Raw genomic sequence first — 25,302 nt, forward strand, 5'->3', positions numbered from 1 at the left:
GCTTGAAGTTGAAAGGCACTACTTATTGCAAATGGTGGCATGAAGTTGAAAGGCACTACTTACTGCAAATGGTAGCTTGCGTGCTTTGGCTTGAAGTTGAAAGGCACTACTTACTGCAAATGGTGGCTTAGGTGCTTTGGCTTGAAGTTGAAAGGCACTACTTACTGCAAATGGTGGCGGGTGCTTTGGTATAAAGTTAAAAGGCACTACAGCAAATACACTTACTTCCTGTTTACACTGTATATTGATTTTAGATCAAACGCTACCACCTACGTGTTATTAGTGTTTAAAAAATGGTGAGAATCTCTCTCCTGTCAATCACGCCATGAAAGCCACACCATTTCCGGTAGGAGGGGAAGGGGTTATAAAACCCAGAAGTGTGGGTGTGGCTCAATCTCTGCATGAGGGTGAGGGAGAGGTCACGACTCTGTCTGAACTGTAAATCAACTAAACACACTGAATGTCTAGTGAACTGTGAGTTTGGTGTTTTGTGTGGTTTTATGGTGGTTTCACCCTGCATGAAATGGTATGAACCTGCATTGGAATTTGGTGGCCTTGCACCCTGCTGGAAATGGAATGAAACTGCACTTGAATTTGTTGGCCTTGCACCCTGCTTGAAATGGAATGAAACTGCACTTGAATTTGGTGGCCTTGCACCCTGCTTGAAGTGGAATTAAGCTGCACTTGAATTTGGCGGCCTTGCATCCTGCTTGAAGTGGTAAAAAACTGCACTGAATTTGGTGGCCTTGCACCCTGCTGAAAGTGGTATGAAACTGCACTTGAATTTGGTGGCCTTGGATCCAGCTTGAAGTGCTATGAAACTGCACTTGAATTTGGTGGCCTTGGATCCAGCTTGAAGTGGTAGGAAACAGCAATTGAGTTTGGTGGCCTTGCACACTGCTTGAAGTGGTAGGAAACTGCACTTGAATTTGGTGGCCTTGCACCCTGCTGAAAGTGGTAAGAAACTGCACTTGAATTTGGTGACCTTGCACCCTGCTTGAAATGGTAGGAACATGGATTTGAATTTGGTGGCCTTGCACCCTGCTTGAAATGGAATTTCAAGGAATAGTCACGAGTCAACTGCCAGCCCACCAGCCGTGAGTGAGCTGCCAGCAGATCAGGCTTGAGGGACTGAGCTGCCACCCCAAGAGCCCATACCAGCACTCCAGAAAGCCCCCCTACTGGCCACCAATATTGTAATTGGTGGAGAGGTGGAATATTGCGTCGGGGGACCAGCCCTCCCATGTGAACATGGGACCCAATGGGTCCCACTTAGTCTATGTAATGTATATACTTTTCTTTTCTGGATAGCATGCAAACAAAAGCTTTTCACTGTATCTTGATACATGTGACAATAGTAGTTTAGTTTTGTTTATTATCAAATATAACAGGGTGCAGTGAAAAGCTTTTTTTTTTGCTTTAATAAACTAAAATAGTAAGATTAAACGAGAACTTACCAGTTTGAAGTTTGATCTTTATTTTATGAGAAGTTACGATGATGGACTATGTGAAGAACCCCATCCCCATGAAGGACTATGTGAAGCACGTGCGTCAATCTTCAAAGCAGCAGTGTGAAATCACAGATAATAGTGACTGAAGTATAATAGTAAGATGAGAGAAGACTAGAACTACCAGATGACCTTTATGAGGGTTGGGAGCGGAGGGCACGTAGTCCCTCATCGTAACTCCTCATAAAATAAAGATCAAACTTCAAACTGGTAAGTTCACGTTTAATCTTATTATTTTACTTTAGAGTCACGTGAGTGACTACGTGAAGATTTCAAAGCTCTGTGATTTCATGCCGTGAGAAACGAGTCTACACAACCACAACTGCTCCATTGACAAATGAGGGAAAGATTCATAATGCATACAGTCATGGCATAGATTATATACATGCTGATGCTGTTAAATGAAGTAATAATAATAGTCACATCTCTCATCCGGATGGAACCTATAACAGAACATAAAATAAAGTTGACAAATACCCCTGGTCTGGCGACGGTTTATTATAAAATGTTTGGAAATTCGTTCGTTTGACAGTGCTGCAGCCGTTAGGATGTGGTCCAGTGGAACGTAATTAACCCTTGCTGCTGCTGTTTTAGCAGCCCTGGTGGAGTGAGATCTGGAATCAGTATCTACGCCTGCATAACTCAATTCCGTTTTAACAACTGGAAATGGGCTGAACAGGTTCTTATAAAACATTTTGTAACTAACAATCATAGCTAGCTCAGAGCCTCAAAGGCTCTCGGTGACCTTGACATATTGTTGTAGATGTGTACCCTCACATAACGAAAGGTCCCTGGGTATGCCTTGACCTATTTTGAGACCTGACACCCCTACTGCTCTGCTTAAATAAATTATAACATAAAATACTATACATATTATTTACAGATGTAATCATCCTGTCCTGTCGCAATTATGTAGCGACTGACCTGTTGCGCTAAACCAGCACCAGGAGGATAACTACCTAATGAGTTCCGGCCAAAGCTAAGAATGTAGCTGGAACCCCTTGGTGAAATAGTGTTAACACAATCTCAACATCCCATACTGCATTGTACTTGTCCTGGGATAACTTGTGTTAAAGGTATCCTTTACTAACTCGATATCCCGGGTGAACCCAACAAAGTGAATCTCGTTTGCTGCAGCAAATCTGATGGAAAGCACGTTGGCACAGTTAATGGCCCTATAACTCAATATTGTCAAAGACCATTTAAAATGAACTCAAAGCGCTCAGAAATCTGTACCATTTTAAATATAACATGAGCATTAAACAAATGCTTCCAATCTCCTGAAAAAGCAAAGTACTGCTTTTTTGGTACTATCCCAGTACTCTGAATACATACAAGAATAGGTGTGACAACCCAAGCCGTAGGCAGTCTATTGAGAATCTGTAGAACATAAATTGATTTTATCATGCAACGGCTGATTTCCCGAGCCACAGGCTGAACCAGCAAAGTTACGTTTAGAATAACCATATAAGGTTGCATTATTATTATTCCCGACTAATCGGGAATCAAACTGCATAGGCCAATCACACAGTAGGAAATTTAAAGCGGGCTCTTGATGACTTATTTGAAAACCCGACTGATGAAGCAAAATGGAGGAAGACATAAAAGACCATTCCTCCTGCTTGTAGCGAGAATGTATCTTTCGCCACTGTTATGCCACATATTTTTGCAACCTGTGAATTAGCATGAAAACAACATATCTATATTCGGTGTTGCATTGAATCAGAATTTCATAAATATGGTGTGGTCCAACACCCATTCTGTGTTGTCATTGATCTGTACTTGATGATACTCCAGTGGCAAATGAGATTATGTACCTATTACAGGATTCTTTTACTTGATTGAACCCACTTTACTATCTTATGCCACCATCGTAGTGTATCAACATGAAGTTGAGCATGAAGATATGTATATTTGCTCAATCACTCTTTAACCCATAAAATGCACGTAGGGTCTATAGATAGTTGATACCAATAACTGAAGCATTAATAACTCATGCAAATCTCATCCACCTCCAAACTAGAGATGACATTCGCAATTTCCCACCTTGGGCCATAAGCATCATTTTGCAATATAATGAAATGTTTACTGTTCAAACTACTGGAGCAATGCTGCATACCGTTTGTCCACAATTGTGACTTTAGCAGCTTCAGCTGGTAATAGCAAAGCTGTATTAACAATGACCTACATGGCACTTTAATGTTTGCCATTTAGCATGCTGTCAATTCTCCCACTTGCACAGCAGCATCACATCTATTACATTGCCAATTAGTCTTAATGAATATAAAACTGCTTTATAACAACAAGGCTGTTCCAGGTTTCTATTGACTACAATCTGTTGTCCAGGGCAGAGTCACAGGTCAAATAATAGCCAAAGGCAAATCCCATTGACCAACTAGTACATTTGATAACAACTTAATTTTAACTGGATGGAGGAGCCCAATTTCTCAAATAGCTTGAGAGTGAAACAGTGAATTTTAGCAAAATACTGCATCAAAATATCATCCAGCCAATACATAACAAGTGTTTTTGAACTCTGAGTAGTCCTCTTTGAATGATTTATTGTCACCATACTATTAAATTGCCTCACCATAGCAATGCCTCCAAATATCTCCGATGACCACTGTAAATGGAAACACCCTATGGAATCAGTTTAATCAGCCATGTTTCATAATGAACAGGCCACACCTGCCATCATTTCATGTCTGCCGCTCAAAAGACAATTCTTGCCACAATTCTGACCCTGGCTTGAAAGACGATTCTGCCCATATTTCCGAGCCCCTCTTGAATGCAATCCTGGCTAAAATACTGAGTCTGCCTCACACAATTCTGGCCCAATTCCAACCTGCTTGGAATGCTAGTATGTTCAGTTTTACCTGGTTAAATGCCTCTGAGTAGATGACAATGTTTTAATCATTTGTGTATTGTACAACCAAGTGTAATCTTACCAACTTGTAAATGGTCCCTTAGTTGTAGAGTACCCTGGTAGAGTGTGTGGACCCTCTGGCCAGCTTTCATGCTGCCACCAGCTTCAGTGAACCGCTTACTGCTGATGAAGCGTGGGGTGCAATGTCACCGAAACTATGAAGCCTTGCTCGTCGTTGGCCTAATTGGTCCAACAGCTTATGCTTCGTCTTCCAGGTTTTGCCTGTGGAATAGGTCTTACCTGAATAGAAGATACGGCGGCTGGCTCTAACGTTCCCTGATAGCGGTGTTCACTGCATTGTGTTGAGATGGCAACCTTGCTGCCAGGAATGGTACCTCTGACACGTACCCTTCATCCCTTGGGGTATGCTCCACGGCTATACCCTCAGCCTTGGTGTCAGGTTACACTGTCTCCTCCTCCATGAGGGAGACATTAAGCAGCCCTGCTACAAGGCGCTGCTGGCGTGGCCTCTCCAATAGGCCAATGCTGGCATGGACTCGGCGTTAGCCTAATACTGACTTGGCGGCTTCCATGCCTTGGGGTATGCTGCTCTGCAATACCTCCAACTTCAGGGTCAGAACAAAACTGCCCCGGTAAGCTCACCTCCTCCATGAGGGAGACATTATGCAGCCCTTCTATAGGTGCTGCTGCCATACATTAAGCAGCCCTGTTACAAGGCGCTGCTGGCGCGGCCTCTGCCATAGGCAGGCACAGCCATAGAGTCGGCACCCCCTATAAGCAGCCCTGTCCAAGGCGCTGCTGGCGCGGGTTCTCCCATATGCCCAGCACTGCCATAGACTCGGCATCCCCTATAAGCAGCCCTGTCCAAGGCGCTGCTGGTGCGGGCACTCCCATAGTCCCGCGCTGACATAACTCCTGCTGTTGGAGTGTATCTAGATGGAGCCTCCTCTCCATTAGGAGTTCCATCCTGGCCAACCTCCAAATCTTTCTCATTACCGGAAGTGAACCCTCCCGGCACCAGGGCTGACATTTACAAACATAGAAATTAGGTGCAGAAGTAGGCCATTCGGCACTTTGAGCCTGCACCGTCATTCAATATGATCATGGCTGATCATCCAACTCAGTATCCCGTACCTGCCTTCTCTCCATACCCTATGATCCCTTTAGCCACATGGGCCACATCTAACTCCCTCTGAAATATAGCCAATGAACTGGCCTCGACTACCCTCTGTGGCAGAGAGTTCCAGAGATTCACCACTCTCTGTGTGAAAAAAGTTCTTCTCATCTCGGTTTTAAAGGATTTCCCCCTTATCTTTAAGCTGTGACCCCTTGTCCTGGACTTCCCCAACATCGGGAGCAATCTTCCTGCATCTAGCCTGTCCAACCCCTTAAGAATTTTGTAAGTTTCTATAAGATCCCCTCTCAATCTCCTAAATTCTAGAGAGTATAAACCAAGTCTATCCAGTCTCTCTTCATAAGACAGTCCTGACATCCCAGGAATCAGTCTGGTGAACCTTCTCTGCACTCCGTCTATGGCAATAATGTCCTTCCTCAGATTTGGAGACCAAAACTGTACGCAATACTCCAGGTGTGGTCTCACCAAGACCCTGTACAACTGCAATAGAACCCCCCTGCTCCTATACTCAAATCCTTTTGCTATGAAAGCTAACATACCATTCGCTTTCTTCACTGCCTGCTGCACCTGCATGCCTACTTTCAATGCCTGGTGTACCATGACACCCAGGTCTCGCTGCATCTCCCCTTTTCCTAGTCGGCCACCATTTAGATAATAGTTTGCTTTCCTGTTTTTGCCACCAAAATGGATAACCTCACATTTATCCACATTATACTGCATATCCACATTATACTGCATTATACTTATTTTGGTCGGTTTACCCCATATCTTGGGGACCACTGCGGTCTGGGCACCGTATCCTGGATTTCCCCTCCCCAGGAATCCCAGCATCCAGATGTATTACTGGAGGGAAAAAACCCTACCGGCATCAGGGCTGAATATTCCGGTCCGTTTAACCCCTGCGGTCTGAGAGCTGCATTACTGCTGGATTTTTACTACCCGGGAACCCCAGCGTCTATATGCATATCGGAGGGGAAAACCCGTCCCGACACCCGGTCTGCTGGATGTCCCCTCCCCGGGAACCCCAGCGTCTATGTGCCTATCGGAGGGAAACCCTCCCGGCACCCGGAGTGCCTGGAAGTCACTGACCACCTTATCAGTGACTGAATATGAGAAACCCAACATTCCCCAGCTATCTGCTTCCGCAGCGAGAACCGAGGTTTCCCCACAGCCCATAGCTGGTTTCCCCACAGCCCATGATGCACGTGCGGCTGGACGGGGTTCTTCACGTAGTCACTCACGTGAATCCGAAGTAAAATAAACTAATAAATCGCACCAGAGACCCGAATTCTATCCTGACTACAGGTACTGTTTGTGTGGAGTTTGTACCCAGTAACTGTGTGGGTCTTCTCTGGGTGCTTTGGATTCCTCCCATATTCCAAAGATGAACAGGTTTGTAGTTTAATTTGTATGTTAATAGGCTAATATGTTTAAAACAATGTAAATTGTCCTTAGTGTGTAGGATAGAGATAGTGTACGGGGTGATCACCTGTCAGCACGGACTCGGTGGGCTGAATGGCCTGTTTCCACACTGTATCTCTAAGGTAAAGTCATAGATACATACAGCGTGGAAAAATGCCCTTCGGTCCAACTTACACACACTGACCAACATGTTCTAACCACACCCATCCCACCTGCCAGCATTTTGCCCATTTCCCTCTAAACCTATTCTATCCATCTACCTGTTTAAATGTTTTATTAAACATTGCGATAGTCCCAGCCTCAACCAACTGGCAGCACGTTCCATACACCCACCATATGAAGAAGTTATCCCTCAGGATCTTATTAAATCTTTCCCACTTCACCTTAAATCCATGTCCTCTGGTTCTCAATTCCCCTACTCTGTGCAAGACACTGTGTGGCGTTTACCCGATCTATTCCTCTCATATTTTGTGCATCTCTTGCAGATGACCCTTTATGCCCCTCCTAAGAAATATAGTTCAAGCCTGCTCAACATCTCCCTACAGCTACAGCTCAGCCCACCACCACCACCCACCCCACCCTCTCACCTCCCCCCCCCCCCCCCCCCCCTCACACACACACACACACTGTGTCCTGACAACATCCTTGTAAATCATCTTCGCATCCTTTCCAGCTTGGCATCCTTCCAATGAGATGGTCCACAGAACTGAACATAAGACTCTAAATGTGACCTTACCAACGTCTTATCTAACTGAAACATGACCTCCCAACTACTCAATAGAAGATAGACACAAAATGCTGGAGCAACTCAGAGGGTCAGACAACATCTCTGGAGAAACGGACTAGGTGATATTTCAGGTCAAAAACATCAGACTTCATCAGACTGAGCATCAGACAGTCAGTCTGATCAGAGATCTCGATCCAAAATATCACCTGTTATTTCTTTCCAGACACGCTGCCTGACCCATTGATTTACTCCAGCATTTTGTACCTATCTTCGGTGTAAACCATCATCTGCGGATCCTTCCTACACATTCTGTACTCAATACTCTGTCTGATGGGAGGCTAATAAAACTAAGAGACATATAAATGGACTCAAGGATATGGGGAGAAAGCAGGAACGGGGTACTGATGATCATATTGAATGGCGGTGCTGGCTTGAAGGGCCAAATGGCCGACTCCTGCACCTATTTTCCATATTTCTAAAACTAAAGTGGATTTGTGCCTGGAAGGTCATGTTTGACTAATCTTCTTGAATTTTTTGCAGAGGTTACTTGGGAAATTGATGAGGGTAAAGCAGTGGATGTTGTATATATGGACTTCAGTAAGGCCTTTGACAAGGTTCCTCATGGAAGGTTGGTGAAGAAGGTTCAATTGTTGGGTATTAATGGTGGAGTAGCAAGATGGATTCAACAGTGGCTGAATGGGAGATGCCAGAGAGTAATGGTGGATGGTTGTTTGTCAGGTTGGAGGCCAATGACTAGTGGGGTGCCACAGGGATCTGTGTTGGGTCCACTGTTGTTTGTCATGTACATTAATGATCTGGATGATCGTGTGGTAAATTGGATTAGTAAGTATGCAGATGATACTAAGATAGGTGGGGTTGTGGATAATGAAGTAGATTTTCAAAGTCTACAGAGAGATTTATGCCAGTTGGAAGAGTGGGCTGAAAGATGGCAGTTGGAGTTTAATGCTGATAAGTGTGAGGTGCTACAACTTGGCAGGACAAATCAAAATAGGATGTACATGGTAAATGGTAGGGAATTGAAGAATGCAGGTGAACAGAGGGATCTGGGAATAACTGTGCACAGTTCCCTGAAAGTGGAATCTCACGTAGATAGGGTGGTAAAGAAAGCTTTTGGTGTGCTGGCCTTTATAAATCAGAGCATTGAGTATAGAAGTTGGGATGTAATGTTAAAATTGTACAAGGCATTGGTGAGGCCAATTCTGGAGTATGGTGTACAATTTTGGTCGCCTAATTATAGGAAGGATGTCAACAAAATAGAGAGAGTACAAAGGAGATTTACTAGAATGTTGCCTGGGTTTCAGCAACTAAGTTACAGAGAAAGGTTGAACAAGTTAGGGCTTTATTCTTTAGAGCGCAGAAGGTTAAGGGGGGACTTGATAGATGTCTTTAAAATGATGAGAGGGATAGACAGAGTTGACGTGGATAAGCTTTTCACACTGAGAGTAGGGAAGATTCAAACAAGGGGACATGACTTGAGAATGAAGGGACAGACGTTTAGGCGTAACATGAGGGAAACCTCTTTACTCAGAGAGTGGTAGCTGTGTGCAATGAGCTTCCAGTGAAGGTTGTGGAGGCAGGTTCGTTTTTATCATTTAAAAATAAATTGTATAGTTATATGGACGGGAAAGGAATGGAGGGTTATGGTCTGAACGCAGGTATATGGGACTAGGGGAGAATACGTGTTCGGCACGGGCTAGAAGGGTCGAGATGGGCTGTTTCCGTGCTGTAATTGTTATATGGTTAAAGTAGTCAAGTGTTTTATGGTCATATGTCCCATATAGAACAATGCCATTTTTATTTGCAGCAACACAACAGAATATGCAAACTTAGCACACAGGAAACAGTATACTAAATGAGAAAAAAAGTTCAGTGTATGTATACACATGCTCACATATACACAGATATACACACACACACACACACACAGATAAAACAATAATAATGCAATAATAACAATAATAGTCCATGTAGTTGAGAGCTTACATTGCATTCAGAAAGGATTCGAACCCCTTCACTTTTTCCACATTTTGTTACGTTAGTCTTATTTTAAAATTGATTACATTCTTTTTTTATCATCAATCTACACACAATACCCCAGAATGAAGAAGCGAAAACAGGTGTTTCAAAAAATTTGCCAAGTATTTAAAAATAAATAACTGAAATATCACATTTACATAAATATTCAGACACTTTGCTATGACACTCAAAATTGAGCTTAGGTTCATCCTTTTCCATCGATTATCCTTGAGATGTTTTAATAACTTGGTTGGAGTCCACCAGTGGTAAATTAAATTGATTGAACATTTCAAAAAGCAGACACCTGTCTCTATAAGGTCCCACAGTGACAGTGCATGTCAGAGTAAAAACCAAGGACTTCCGGTGGCGCTATGGAGACTTAAGTCCAGCGCCAACCAGCTCCGTACCGAGGAAGCAAAAAACGGGAGAAAATCGGGACCTACCTGCAGCGATCGTAATCTGAAACGGCAGCCTGCGTGACGTCATCAGGCCTGCGACTTTAAGGTATGTCGCTACAACACACCCCCCCCCCCCGTGGAGCACATAAAAAATCGGGTAAAGGAAGACCCCAGATGGAAGAGGAAGGCCCTACAGAAGCCTCGGCCTCAGTTACAGCGATGGCCCAGGAAGATCTTCCAAAGAAAATTAAAGGGAAAAAATCGGAAATGGATGATCTTAAAATCTTTCTGGCTGCTGAAATGAAGACTTTTGGAGAGAATTTAAAAAAGGCACTAGACACCTTCAAGGTAGATTTTAAAGCAGAAATGCACGCCACAGTTCAACAAATGCTTGAAATCTGGAAGAGGACGAGGGAGGAAGAGGTCAAAGACCAGATGGAAGTGCTGGAAGCCAGACTCGTTTCGGTGGAAACGAATGTTAAAACAGAGGTGGACCCCATTCGCCACGAACTTGATCAACACAGAATAGCGATAACCGAGCTTGAGAAATGGGCGACGACAAGTGCGGAAACAGTAAGTCAGCTCCTTACTGAAAACCAACGCCTCTCAAACATGGTGAGCAAATTAAATGATAAATGTATTGATCTGGAGGGGCGTCAAAGACGTAAGAATCTAAGAATTGTAGGGGTGAAAGAAGGAAGCGAGAGGGAAATGGGCACTCGGGATTTCGTGGCAGACCTACTACATAAAGTCTTAAAATTGGATCACAAACCTCTACTCGGCCGAGCCCATAGAGCGCAGCGACGTCGTACACAAGATGATGCCCATCCAAGACAAATTATTGTAAAAGTCCTACAGGATCATGAATTTGATGAGATAATGAAGAAAAGTGTTCGGAGCGGTCAACTTCTTTTTGAAGGCGTGAGATTTAGCATTTACCGAGATTACTCGACAGAGGTCTTCAAGAAAAGAATGCTGTTCAATGAGACCAAAAGAATATTGAAGAGTGTACCGGATTTGAGATACAGCCTGCTCTATCCCGCAAGGCTAAGAGTCACCTACAATTCCAATGAGTTCTTTTTTACAGACCACGAAAAAGCACTCGAATACGCCAAGGAAGTCGGTAACGTGCCCACAGACTGAAGAATCTACATCACTCCTTAGGAGCCATGGACTAAGATGACCGTCAGATCTAAAAGGACCTTTAAAATTCGTTCAAGAGCTTTAAAGACACTTGGAAACCGAAAATGATGGAGGACATTGGATAAAAACTATGGTCTTTTGAGGGTTTTTTTTTTCTCTTTTTTGTTTTGGCTTTTTTGTTTACTAATCATTACTATTATATGTAAATTCATATCTAACTATATAGGTAACAACTAATACTTATTAAATATCCTTATTTCCACTAAAATTATTAACATTATCAATTCTTATAAAAAGTTAATACGGTATAAGATGGATAACAATGATCAATAATTAATAGTCTTTGATAAATGAAGAAAGGAATTACATACTATAGTATATAGAAAGATATGTAAGAGGTAAATTAACCTATATCATAATTAAGATTGACGGGTTTCCTTTTCTTTTTTTCGCTCTATTTTTCAATTTAAAATCATTTTGCTGTCTTGAACCTTTCTGCAGGGTTACGTGTTGATACTAGTATGCATGTGGGTATGTATACATATATATATATATATGCGTGTACGTAGGTAGGTGCATATATATTGTGTGGGTATAAGTATGACTAGGTAAATAAGTTTGATACTCCCAAAGAAGTTGATTGAATGTTAAATATAATTTCTTTTTTTTTTTTTTTTTTTTTTTCTTTCCTCTTCCTCGGGCACGGAGCTGGGAATTTTTTCGTTTTACAAAGGCTACGGAAGTCTTTAGAATTCTAGCCACGTTAGTGTGGCTATCACTAACTACACTAATTGTAGATGTAGTTCTTTTTTCTTCACCCTACACTAACCAACCCTATCACTTTTCTTTCTTTAAATATTTCTCTAACTCAAGGTTTGAATGGAAAAACAAGACCAAGGCAAGGAGATATGATCGGAAGAATGATGTATTCGAATTTAAATTCATCTATCTGAGGTTTGGGAGCAGGGTCAGGTTCTATGTGTTGTTCCTTCTGCCCGGTTATAGACCACCTCAGAAGCAATATGCAAGATGCTAACATGACAAGAAGGGGTCAGGGAATAACATTTTGTAGTTGGAATGTCAAGGGAATCAATGAACCAATTAAGAGAAGTAAAGTTTTGGCACACCTAAATCTAATCAAAACAGATATAATATTTCTTCAAGAGACACATCTTAAAAAGGAATCTCAACACAGACTTAAAGCTAAGTGGATCGCTGAATCATATCATTCCTCTTTTTCCCACAAGTCAAGAGGAGTTGCAATAGTAATTCGTAAAGGAATACCTTTTGCGACCTCTTCAATAATAGTGGATATTGATGGCAGATATATTATAGTGGTTGGAGAGTTAAATGGAGAAAAAGTGATCCTTCTAAATGTTTATGGGCCTAACTTCGATAACCCCACTTTTTTTTAACAAAACATTTAATAAAATTCCTGAATTTGCACAATACAAATTAATAATTGGAGGAGACTTCAATTGTACATTAGACCCATACTTAGATAGATCATCAAGGCAAAAAAAAGCAACATCCAATTCAAGTGTATTTTTAAATTCATTTATTAATACCACTAATATTAAGGATATCTGGAGAATAGAAAACCCAACCGGACGGGAATATTCATTTTATTCACCAGTACACAAAACATACTCAAGAATAGATTACTTTTTAGTTGACTCTACGTTTATTCCATTTACTTATAATTCAAAATATCATAACATCATAATCTCAGATCACGCACCGGTAACATTCATGATTAAATTAAATGGAATGTCCGAGAAACAAATATATTGGAGACTTAACCCACAAATCTTGAACGAAAGATCATGCCAGGAATATATTATTAAACAAATCCAAATATTTTTTGAGGTAAATGACAACCCTGACACACCTGCTTCTCTTATGTGGGAGACGTTTAAAGCGTATGTTCGAGGTACATTAATCTCTGCCCAAGCATTTTATAATAAAGAAAACAGGATTAAACAACAAGCACTGGAAAGTGAAATTAAGCAACTAGATATAGAAAATGCGAGAACGCCATCTACGTTAAAACATAATAAAATTGCTGTACTGAAATATAAATTAAATAAAATGTACTCAGAACAAGTAATAAAACTTTATCAAAAAACCAAACAATTACAGTTTGAATTTGGAGACAAACCACAAAAACTATTAGCACGCCAGCTGCGAAAAATGGAAGGGGAAAAAATAATTCATAAAATTAGAACAGAGACAGGAGAATTATTAAAAATGCCCAAGGATATAAATGATAGATTTCTACAATACTATCATAACCTTTATTCAACTAAAACTGTAGCACAATCAGAAGGAACAGCAGATTTTTTAATAAAATGTAATTTAAAAGGTTTAGATTCAAACGATAGAGAATTATTCGAAAGGGAAATTACGATAAAGGATATTGAGGAGTCTATTGGCTCTCTAAAAAATGGTAAGGCAGTAGGGCCAGATGGTCTAGGTTCCGAATTTTACAAAAAATTTCATGATTTGCTGTGCCCACGCTTGCAAAGACTATATGATTATATCTACACCCAACAGAAACTTCCAGACACCTTAAATGAATCTATAATAACGCTTATTCCTAAAGCTGATAAAGATCCGGAAGATCCGGGATCATACAGAGCAATTGCACTTCTGAATACAGACCAGAAAATACTAACTAAAATACTAGCACGTAGATTAAGTACAGTGATGAATAAATTAATACACCCTGACCAAACAGGCTTTATTCAGAAACGGTATTCATATTATAATCTAAGAAGATTATTTAATATTATATATACCAAGAGAATTATTAATGAAGATTTAGCAATAATCTCACTTGACGCTGAAAAAGCATTTGATCAGGTCGAATGGCCTTATTTATTTTCGGTGATGGAAAAGATGCAGCTAGGGGAGAAATTTTGCACATGGATAAAACTGCTATACACAAATCCTACGGCTAGAATACTTACCAACCAAAGACTGTCATCTAAATTCAGTCTATCTAGAGGTTGTAGACAAGGATGCCCGTTATCTCCATTACTATTTGCACTTGCTATTGAGCCACTTGCAGAAAGAATTAGGGGGCATCCGGAAATATATGGGTATAACACTAAAGACACAGTGAATAAAATTTCTCTATACGCAGATGACGTATTAATTTACATCACAAAACCAGAAATTAGTATCCCAAACCTATTAAAACTAATAAACCAATTCGGTGCACTTTCAGGATACAGAATAAATTGGAATAAAAGTGAAATTATGCCAATAAGGGAACATAACAAACAGATAATACAACAATTCCCATTTAAAGTAGTAAATGAAAAATTTAAATATCTAGGTATCTATGTAACTAAGATATATACATCATTATTTAAAGCAAATTTCCCCCCATTATTGAATAAATTACATAAGAATATCCAATACTGGAAAACATTACCTATTTCAATGGTTGGCAAAATTAATGCCATAAAAATGATTTTTTTACCGCAAATATTATACCTTTTTCAGACGATTCCGATATACCTGGCAAAAAACTTCTTAAAAAAATTGGACTCTATTGTTAATGATTTTATCTGGGATTATAAGAATCATAGGATAAGCAAAAGACACCTGTGTAAATCAAAAAATAATGGAGGCTTGGTTTTACCTAACTTTTTGTTTTATTTCTGGGCAGTTAATATTAAAAATATGAATTTCTGGTTGGGAGAAATAGACCAGCAACCAGACTGGTTAAAAATGGAAAAGGAAGATTGTATGCCTTATGATATTGGTTCGATATTATTTGCTACGTCTAAATTAAACAAGAAAATTTACAGGGAAAACCCTATAATATTTAGTGCTATAAGAATCTGGAAACAATTAAAAAAGACATTAAAATTAGATAACTTATCTCTTTTTCTTCCAATTGTGAATAATTCATTGTTTAAGCCTTCATGTTTAGACGGGGGTTTTACACAATGGAAGAATTATGGAATTAAAAATATGGGACACCTTTACAAGGAAGGCTCTTTTTTGACATTTCAGGAGTTGCAACAGATTTATGGACTTCGAGGAAATGATTATTTCAGATATCTTCAACTTAGAGATTATGTTAAATCGAATTCTAAAAATTTTCGAAATAGAAACCCAGAGATTCTTGATGAATGTTGGAATAAGCATCCTAATACAGAAAAATTAATATCTTATATATATAATATCTTATTAGACAGTGACATTCCTTTGACGGACTTACACAGACAAGCATGGGAAAAAGAATTAAATCAGGTAATAACGAAAGACACTTGGGAAGAAAGTTTACAACACATACATCAGTGTTCACTAAACGCAAGACATTCTCTAATACAATTTAAAGTAATACATAGGTTACATTACGCCAAAACAAAATTACATAAAATTTTTCAACATATCTCACCTATATGTGATAAATGTCAACATTTAGAAGCTACGTTATCGCACATGTTTACAAACTGTACAAAAATTAAAAAATTTTGGGTAAATATTTTTAGTATAATATCCAAAGTAACCAACACACAACTGGAACCAAATTCAAAATTAATAATACTCGGAATATTAGAATTAAATCAAACACTTAGAATAACACAAAGAAACTTTATCGATTACAGTTTAATAACAGGAAAAAAATTAATCCTAAAATTTTGGAAAGGCCCTACGGCCCCCACAATCAAAATGTGGATTATAGAAATGACGGAGACCTTAAACGTGGAAAGAATCAGATTTTCCCTGTTGGACAAACAGGAATTATTCGTTGGAATATGGTCTCCTTTTATTGATTACTTAAAGGGTCAGAATAGTTCAGCACAGGAACCTGACTAGCACTCGGACTAAAGATTGGATGAAATGCTATACTCCGAAATGTACGAACATATCTCGAATGATGTTTTTAAACTCTAACAAATTTTTCCATTCTTCTTCAATTACCTCTTTCACTCCTCTTCCTTTTTTTTTATTTTAGCTTTCCTTTTCCTTCTTCTCTCTCTCTATTTCAACTATCCCTCTATCTAGTTATTAAAAAAAACGAAGAAAAATGCAAAAAGTATTGGAGACAATGTAATAATAACTGACAATATTATCAATTTAAAAATGTAAGACAGTAATGATGTAATAGATTATGTACCTATCTCCAATTAAAAAATTAAAAAAAAAAAAAAGAAAAGAAAAGAGTAAAAACCAAGCCACGAAGACAAGGGAATTGTTCATAGACCTCAGAGACAGAAATGTGTCGAGACACACATCTGGGAAGGGTATAAAACAATTTCTGCAGCATTGCAGGTTCCGAAGAGCACAGTGGCCTCCGTCATTCTTAATTGGAAGACATTTGGAACCACCAGGACTCTTCATAGAGCTAGCCGCCCAGCCAAACTGAGCAATCGGGGGAGAAGGGCCTTGGTCACTCTGACATCTCCAGAGTTCCTCTGTAGAGATGGGAGAACCTTCCAGAAGAACAACTGCAGCACTCCACCAATCAGGCCTTTATGGTAGTAGCCAGATAGAAGCCACTCCTCAGTAAAAGGCACATGGCAGCCCGCTTGGAGTTTGCCAAAAGGTACCTAAAGGACTCTCGGACCATGAGAAACAAGATTCTTTGGTCTGATGAAACCAAGATTGAACTCTTTGGCCTGAATGCTAAGCGTCAAGTCTGGAGGATACCAGGCACCGCTCATCAGGGTGAAGCATGATGGTGGCAGCATCATGCTGTGGGGATGTTTTTCAGCGGCAGGAATTGGGAGACTAGTCAGGATTGTGAGAAAGATGAACGGAGCAAAGTTCAGGACGATCCTTGATGAAAACCTGCTCCAGAGTGTTATGGACCTCAGACTAGGGCAGAGGTTCACCTTCCAACAGGACAACGACCCTAAGTATACAGCCAAGACAACGCAGGAGTGGCTTCGTGGCAAGTCTGTGAATGTCCTTTAGTGGCCTGGACTTGAACCAGATCGAACATCTCTGGAGGGACCTGAAAATAGCTGTGCATCAAAGCTCGCCATCCAACCTGAGAGGATCTGCAGAGAAGAATGGGAGAAATTACCCAAATACAGTGTGCCAAACTTATAGTGTCATACCCAAGAAGTCTTGAGGCGATAATTGCTGCCAAAGGTGCCTCAACTAAGTACGGATTAAAGGGTCTGAACACATATAAATGTGATATTTCAGCAATTTCTTTTTAATTACTTTGCAAAAATTTCTAAACACCTGTTTTCCTTTTTTATTATGGGGTATTGTGTGTAGATTGATAACAAAAATGAATTTAATCCATTTTCGAATAAGGCTGTAACAAAATGTGGAAAAAGTGAACAGGCCTGAATACTTTCTGAATGCACTATGTTTGAGGTTGTAGTGTTTAATGACTAATAATAAAACTAATATTTGGTTTGTTAACCAGCAGTTCCTTCTTACGCATTCTATACTCAATACTCTGACTGATGTAAGGTTAATAGATTTAATTATATTAAATAAAATTAAACTAAGTCTGAAGAATTCTCGACCCAAAATGTCACCCATTCCTTCTCTCCGGAGATGCTGCATGACCATCTGTGTAACTCCAGCATTTTGTGTATATATTTGGTTGAAACCAGCATCTGCAGTTTCTTCCTAAACTAAATGTTTGTTTTGTTAAAAAGCATCTGCAGTTTCTTCTAACATTCTCTGGCAGATAATAAACAAATTGTAAATAATAAACTAAACTACACCCACTGTGTTCCTCCAACATTTTGTGTCTATCTTCAGTTCAAACCAGCTTCTGCAGTTCCTACACAACTGAACTAACTGCTTAAGAATGAACAGCAGATGCTGGTTTAATCCGAAGCGATACAAAAAGCTAGAATAACTCAGCAGGGCAGGCAGCATTTCTGGAGAGAAGGAATTTGTGGCGTTTCAGGTCGAGACCCTTCTTCAGACAGGTTCAAGGGCAACAAGAGATATAGACAATGACGTGGCGAGATAAAGAAAAATGAATGTAAGATATGCAAAAAAAAACCTAATATAAAGGCCATTATTAGCTGTTTGTAGGGTGAAAATGAGAAGCTAGTGTGATTTGATGGGGAAGGTATAGAGAGACGGAATGCCAGGGCGACCTGGAGTGAGAGAAATCAATATTCAAACCGCTGGGCTGTAAGCTGCCCAAGCGAAATATGGGATGTTGTTCCTCCAATTTGCATTTACCATCACTCTGACAATGGAGGAGACTGAAGACAAAGGAATGGGAAGGAGAATTAAAGTGTCCATTAACCAGGAGATCAGGTATGTTCAGGCGGGCTGAGCTGAGCGAAACGATCGTCCAGTCTGCGTTTGGTCTCGCTGATGTATAGGAATCCACATCTGGAACGGATAATGTTTGGTGTGTAAACCAGCATACAGTTCCTTCCTACACAACAAAACTAAAGGTTTGGTATGTAAACCAGCTTTTACAGTGGTCGATTCGACAACAGGCGTGGGCAGCGTGACGTCACCGCCTGAGCTGGGCGGTTGACGTCATGGACGCGGGTGTCTGGTTGCGTGACGTCAGGGGCCGTGACGTCAGGCTGACGGCGACATCCTTTGTGTGTGTGTGGGGGGGGGGGGGGGGGGAGAGAGAGAGAGCCCGGACGCGGAGAACAATCAGTGTCAGCGGCCGACAGACCGACCGACGGAGACGCGGAGCAGCCGCGGCGGCGCCGGGCCTCAACTCCAGGTAATAGCGGGCGGCCGCTCCTCCCTCTCGCTCCTTCCCTCCCTGTGTGGACTGCCTGAGGCCTAAATGAGGGGGGAGGGGGGAGACATTGTGGCCGTTTGACTCGGGGCCGTCGCCATGGCTGCTGCCCACGTCACGGCAGAGGCCGCTCGGCTCGGCCCGGGACGGCGGCTCCTGGAGTCCGGACGTCTCTTTCCCTCTCTCCTCCACAGCCTCTGCACAGACTCTGCGGCTGACGGCCGCCCCGGCTGCGGATCGCGGCGCTGCCACCGTTCAATGGGATCAGCTCAGACCAGTTCGTACTGGCTGGTGTGTGGAAGTCCCGCCCACAAACACCGCGCCCATTGGTGCCCCGCGCCTCACTTCCGCCCACCGTCCCGCTCCTGATTGGCCGGCGGCGCTGCCACTCAGGCCCTGTCAGTGCCGGGGTTGAGCGACATTTTCTGGACATTCCGGCTAATGGTCTTTATCCTTGTTCTTTGTTTCTATTGGGGTTTAAAGTTGTATTGTTTCTATTGTTTGCCGTGTACATGATTATTCACGAGGTCAATTCAACGTCTCCCCACCCCCCCCCCCCCCCCCCATTAATGTCAGTTCAAAGCGTCAAAGATAGAGATTGTTGGTGTGCTAATGTATTAGTTAAAACACGGTGACTATTTTTGAACCATTGTGGCAATTGTTCAATTATGAAAAAAAATTATCTAAGAGGTGCAATGGAAAAAAAAACACTTGTATTTTACAAAGTAGCTTGTTAAATTTCATTGTTGGGGTATAAGATTTATGTCCTTGTAGTTTTTAATCTTTGCTACTTAGTGCAGTACTTTATCGATGTGTTTTGGCCAGTACTAAAGAGATTGTATATGTTACAGTGACTGGTTGTTCCAGTGTATCACCTTTCTTGGCAGCAAATGGATGAGGTTACATTCCATGAGTTTTGTTACTGACACTAAAAACTACGTTTTCAGGGTATGAAAAAAGTTTATATAGAATTGCTTAACTTACAGTGTGCTCCATAATTTTTGGGACAAAGACCCGTCGTTTATTTATTTGCCTCTGTACTCCACAATTTGCGGTTTGTAATAGACAAAAATCACATGTGGTTAAAGTGCACATTGTCAGATTTTATTAAAGGCCTTTTTTATACATTTTGGTTTCACCGTGTAGAAATTACAGCTATGTTTATACATAGTCCCCCATTTCAGGGCACCATAATGTTTGAGATACATGGCTTCACAGGCGTTTGTAATTGCATGCCTCCTTAATGCAAGTATAACAGAGCTCTCAGCCCCTAGTCTTTCCTCCAGTCTTTCCATCACATTTGGAAACTTTTATTGCTGTTTATCAATGAGGACCAAAGTTGTGCCAATGAAAGTCAAAGAACCCATTATGAGACTGAGAAACAAGAATAAAACTGTTAGAGACATCAGCCAAACAGGCTTACCAAAATCAACTGTTTGGAACATCATTAAGAAGAAAGAGAGTATTGGTGAGCTTACTAATTGCAAAGGGACTGGCAGGCCAAAGAAGGCCTCTGCAGCTGATGACAGAAGAATTCTCTCTCATGAAGAAAAATCCCCAACCACCTGTAACACTCAGTAACACTCTTCATTATATCGGAGTGATGGCAAGAGCAAAGTATAGAGGAGAGAAAAATCGGCTCAAGATCCAAAGTATACCACTTCATCTGTGAAACATGGTGGTGGGGGTGTAATGACCTGGGCCATAACACCCAGGCCATAACACTGCTGAAGGTACTGGCTCACTTATCTTCATTGATGGTACAACTGCTGATGGTAGTAGCATAATGAATTCTGAAGTATATAGACACATCCTATCTGCTCAAGTTCAAACAAATGCCTCAAAACTCATTGGCCGGCAGTTCATTCTCCAGCAAGACAATTATCCCAAACGCTGCTAAAGCAACAAAGGAGTTTTTCAAAGCTAAAATATTGTCAATTCTTGAGTGGCCAAGTGAATCACCTGATCTGAACCCAAATGAGCATGCCTTTTATATGCTGATGTGAAAACTGAAGGGGACTAGCCCCCAAAACAAGCATAAGCTAAAGGTGGCTGTAATATTGGCCTAGCAGAACATTACCATAGAAAGCACCCAGCAACTGGTGATGTCATGAATTGCAGATTTCATTGCATGCAAAGGATGTGCAAGAAAATACTAAACATAACTACTTTCATTTATATGACCTTGCAGTGTCCCAAACATTATGGTGCCGTGAAAAGGATGAGATTTTTTTATTTTTTACCAATCTCAAATTGTGTAGTACAGAGGCAAATAAATAAATGATGGCTTTAAGAAGGAACTGCAGATGCTGGAAATTCGAAGGTACACAAAAATGCTGGAGAAACTCAGCGGGTGCAGCAGCATCTATGAAGCGAAGGAAAAAATATAACGGTGGGCGGATGGTCGGTGAGGCGGGGCGGCGCGGGTCAGCCAACCCGGCTAGGCGACGTGATGAGTCGGTGGCGTTGCGGCGGCCATGATCGGGGAGCCCTGGTCCGGGTTAAATGATGGGTCTTTGTCCCAAACATTATGGAGTGCACTGTGTGCAGCCACTGAAGTTTAACATACCAGACAGTCCTTTTCCTCTCTATTTCTTGCTACTCTTTCACAATTATTTATGCCCCAGTCCTCTTGTAAAGGAAAATATAAGTTGTTATATTACATACATAGAAAATAGGTGAAGGAGTAGGCCATTCAGCCCTTTGAGCCAGCACCGCCATTCAATGTGATCATGGCTGATCATTCACAATCAGTATTCCATTCCTGCCTTCTCCCCATATCTCTTGATTCCGCTAGCCTTAAGGGCTCTATCTAACTCTCTTTTGAATGCATCCAGTGAATTGGCCACCACTGCCTTCTGAGGCAGAGAATTCCACAAATTCACTCTGTGTGAAAAAGTTTTTCCTCATCTCAGTTCTAAATGGCCTACCCCTTATTCTTAAACCGTGGCCCCTGGTTCTGGACTCCCCCAACATCGGGAACATGTTTCTTCCATCTAGCGTGTCAAATCCCTTAATAATTTTATATGTTTCTAAAAAATCTCCTCTCATCCTCCTAAATTCAGCGAATTCAAGCCCAGTCGTTCCATTCTTTCATCATACGTCAGTCCCACCATCTCGGAAATTAACCTGGTGAGCCTACGTTACACTCCCTCAATAGCAAGAATGTTCTTCCTCAAATTAGGAGACCAAAACAGCACCCAATACTCCAGGTGTGGTCTCACCTACAAGTGTAATGAGATTTGCACTCAAATCCTCTCATTATGAAGGCCAACATGTCATTAACTATCTTCACTGCCTGCTGTACCTGCAGTGGGGTGGGAGGGGAGAGGAGGAGCCAGCGAAGGGGGACCAGAGGAGTAGTGGCTCGAATTGGTAGTGCGATGGGTAAAGCACAGCGGGCGCTGGTCGTTCTCCGCTGGGATCAGAGTCTCCGCTTTCTGTTTGGCGACATCTCCGGGCTGGTTTTGGTCTCCCACGCTGGGCTGGTTTTGGTCTCCCACGCTGAGCTGCGTTGGGTCTCCGACGCAGGGCGGCTGCTTGGGTCGGGGCTGATTTGGGTCCCTCCGAAAATCAAGTTGGAAACCTCCGCTGGCTTTCCTCAGCTCCAGTAAAAATGCAATGGCGCAGGAAGGGGCGGATCGTCCCGTCGAGTGACAGCGAAAGAGTCCATGGCGCCGACTGGCAGGAGAAGAGATCGATCTGTGCATACGCTGTTTTTAAGATTTTTAAACTTCACTAACTTTTACGACATTCAACCAATCTTGGTTGAATGGACGCAGCACAGGAGAACGGTGAGTGAACTGGCTAAAAATCGTAGCGCTATTGCGAACCGTTTTTGTGCAAATAGAAAGACTGCCAAACCGGAAGATAACAAGATCAGAGTTTTAGTTATGTATAGAAGATAGATAGATAGACGTAAACCATTATTCTAAATAGCTGTGGTCCCAGCACCGAGCTTTGCAGCATCCCACTAGTCACTACCTGCCATTCTGAAAGGGACCCGCTTATTCCTACTCTTTATTTCCTGTCTGCCAACCAATTTTCTATTCATGTCAATAACAATACCATGTGCTCTAATTTTGCCCACTCCTGTGTGGGACCTTATCAAAGGCTTTCTGAAAGGCCAGGTACACTACATCCACTGGCTCTCCCTTATCCATTTTGCTTGTTACATCCTCAAAAAATTCCAGAAGATTAGTCAAGCAAGATTTCCCCTTCATAAATCCATGCTGACCTGGACCGATCCTGTTACTGTTATCCAAATGCGCTGCTATTACATCTTTAATAATTCACTCCAGTATCTTTCTCACCACCAATGTCAGGCTAACTGGTCTATATTTCCCTGCTTTCTCTCTCCCTCTTTTCTTAAAAAGTGGGATAACATTAGCTACTCTTCAATCCATAGGAACTGATTCAGAATTAATAGAACGTTGGAAAATGATCACCAATGCATCCACGATTTCTAGAGCCACCTCCTTGAGTACCCTGGGATGCACATCGGGCCCTGGGGATTTATCGGCCTTCAATCCCATCAGTCTGCCCAACACTATTTCCTGAATAATGTGAACTTCCTTTTGTTCCTCCGTCACCCTAGATCCAATGTCCCCTAGTACATCTGGGAGATTGTGTCTTTCTTAGTGAAGACAGAACCAAAGTACCTGTTCAACTCGTCTGCCATTTCCTTGTTCCCCATAATAATTTCACCAGTCTTCACGAGACCCACATTTGTATAAACTAATCTTTTCGTTTTCACATACCTAAAGAAGCTTTTGTTATCCTCCTTTATATTCTAGGGTAGCTTACCTTTGTACTTTGTCTTTTCTTCCCGTATTGCCTTTTTAGATACCTTCTGTTCTTTCTGTTGTTTCCCACTCCTTAGGCTTCCCGCTCATCTTTGCTATGTTATACGTCTTATCTTTTAGTTTTATACAGTCCTTGACTTCCCTTGTGGCCATGATTGTCTCCTACTACCCTTAGAACCTTTCCTCCTCTTTGGAATGAAATGATCCTGCATCTTCTGGATTATTCCCAGAAGTTCCAGCCATTGCTGTTCCACTGTCATCCCTGCTAGGGTCCCTTTCCAGTCAACTTTGACCAGCTCTTTCCTCATGCCTCAATAGTCCCCTTTGTTCAACTGCAATACTGACACCTGATTATACCTTCTACCTCTCAAATCGCAGATTCGAATTTATCATATTACAGAAACATAGAAAATAGGTGCAGGAGTAGGCCATTCGGCCCTTTGAGCCTGCACCGCCATTCAATATGATCATGGCTGATCATCCAACTCGGTATCCCGTACCTACCTTCTCTCCATACCCCCTGATCCCTTTAGCCACAAGGGCCACATCTAACTCCCTCTTAAATATAGCCAATGAACTGGCCTCAACTATCTTCTGTGGCAGAGAATTCCAGAGATTCACCACTCTGTGTGAAAAAAGTTTTTCTCATCTCGGTCCTAAAGGATTTCCCCTCTATCCTTAAACTGTGACCCCTTGTCCTGGACTTCCCCAACATCGGGAACAATCTTCCTGCATCTAACCTGTCCAACCCCTTAAGAATTTTGTAAGTTTCTTTACCTTGAGTTCCCTTATCAAATCCAGTTCATTACACAACACTAAATCCAGAATGGCCTTCTCCCTGTTAGGCTCCAGTACAAGCTGCTCTAAGAATCCATCTTGGAGGCACTCTACAAACTCCCTTTCTTGGTGTCCAGTATCAACCTGATTTTCCCAGTCTACCTGCATATTGAAATCTCCCATAACCACCATAGCATAACCTTTGTTGCATGCCAATTTTAACTCCTGATGCAACTTGCACCCTATATCCAGGCTACTGTTTGGGTGCCTGTAGATAATTCCCTTTAGAGTCTTTTTGTCCTTACAATTTGTCCGTTTTTTCCACAATTACTGCATCTTCTGATTCTATGTCATCCCTCTCAAAGGACTGAAGTTCATCCCTTACCATCAATCTTAACTTTCAATCTTAACTTTTTTTGTTAATTTGAATGAAGGTTTATTTTTAAATGTGCCCCAGTTCATTTGCTTCACAACATATCAATTTTATTCTTTTAATTGCTTCATAATAATCTGTAGGTTCACAGGATTACTTTGTATATAGGTTCTTGGCCAAGGCCATGCAGCCCAATGGATCTATTCTTGCATTAATGTCCAACATTAGCAACAGGTCCATTCCTTTCCATGAAATTGTTCCCTAGTCTTTATTGTTGTGCATTAATTACATCACAAACGATTGTAACATCTACCTGTAGTTTAGTTTATTATTGTCACATCTACTAAGGAACAGTTAAAAGCTTTTGTTTGCTTGCTAT

General features: G+C 41.5%; 1 protein-coding gene across 9 annotated transcripts in view; it reads left to right on the forward strand.

The window, feature by feature from the left end:
• Positions 1–18,826: 18,826 nt before the first annotated feature.
• The window catches only part of LOC129711369 (AN1-type zinc finger protein 5-like), a 56,032-nt gene continuing 49,556 nt past the window's right edge, over positions 18,827–25,302 (forward strand). For 3 of the 9 annotated variants that reach the window (XR_008725829.1, XR_008725828.1, XM_055658983.1), the window contains exon 1: positions 18,833–18,950. The gene's annotated coding sequence lies outside the window, so the exon portion shown is untranslated. Of the gene's footprint in view, positions 18,951–19,355; positions 19,413–25,302 lie in introns of those variants that run through there. The other 6 variants (XM_055658986.1, XM_055658987.1, XM_055658984.1 and 3 more) reach the window with 4 other exon arrangements.

This window comes from Leucoraja erinacea, chromosome 29 (assembly GCF_028641065.1).
Source record: "Leucoraja erinacea ecotype New England chromosome 29, Leri_hhj_1, whole genome shotgun sequence".
NCBI classification, from domain to species: Eukaryota; Metazoa; Chordata; class Chondrichthyes; order Rajiformes; family Rajidae; genus Leucoraja; species Leucoraja erinaceus.